The sequence below is a fragment of the Octopus bimaculoides genome, chromosome 5 (genome assembly GCF_001194135.2).
Source record: "Octopus bimaculoides isolate UCB-OBI-ISO-001 chromosome 5, ASM119413v2, whole genome shotgun sequence".
Taxonomy (NCBI): Eukaryota; Metazoa; Mollusca; class Cephalopoda; order Octopoda; family Octopodidae; genus Octopus; species Octopus bimaculoides.
Window position 1 is genome coordinate 117909384 of NC_068985.1, and position 702 is coordinate 117910085.

The 702-nt window shown below is 46.6% G+C and overlaps 1 pseudogene; it reads left to right on the forward strand.

Annotated features, from left to right (window-relative positions):
* Window positions 1-366: 366 nt before the first annotated feature.
* On the forward strand, window positions 367-483 carry LOC128247975 (5S ribosomal RNA; annotated as a pseudogene).
* The last annotated feature ends 219 nt before the right edge of the window (window positions 484-702 follow it).

Here is a 702-nt window from a genome sequence, read left to right on the forward strand (position 1 = left end):
ATGTACATGGTGGATATGTGTCGAAGTAATCGCAACGTATGTAAACCAAGGGTCCGTTCATGACGTAATAACTCTGGGGTAAATGCGGCGAGCTGGTAGAAACGTTAGCACGCTGGGCGTATTGCTTAGTGGTATTTCGTGTGTCTTTACGTTCTGAGTTCGAAACCTGCCGAGGTCGACTTTGCATTTCATCCTTTTGGGGTCGATAAAATAAGTACCACTTGCGTACTGGGGTCGATCTAATCGACTGGCCCCCTCCACAAAAATTTCAGGTCGTGTGCCTAGAGTAGAAAAAGAATAACTTTGAGGTAGGTTAAATGGCGAGAATTTGTGTCCAATGGAGCGAATAATTAATACTCCGTATACGATTGGCCATATCACGTTGAATCCACTGGGTCTCATCCGATCACCAAAGTTAAGTAACGTCGAGTCTAGTTAATACTCAGATGGGTGACCGCTTGGGAAACCTAGGTGCTGTAAACATCTCACATTTGTAAGTATGCGGGTACTTTGAAAATACCTCACGGAGTGACGACTGTACCCTGTATAATTTCGGGCTGTCCTTTGGTAAGGCATGGCACACATTCAGCCACCCTGCCAGGGATACGGTGAAGTGACGGGACTGCAGCATGGTGGGTTGTGAAAAGGTAGCGGAAGAGCTCAACTGATCCAGCAGTGTTTCTTACATTGATGCTGTGCGGC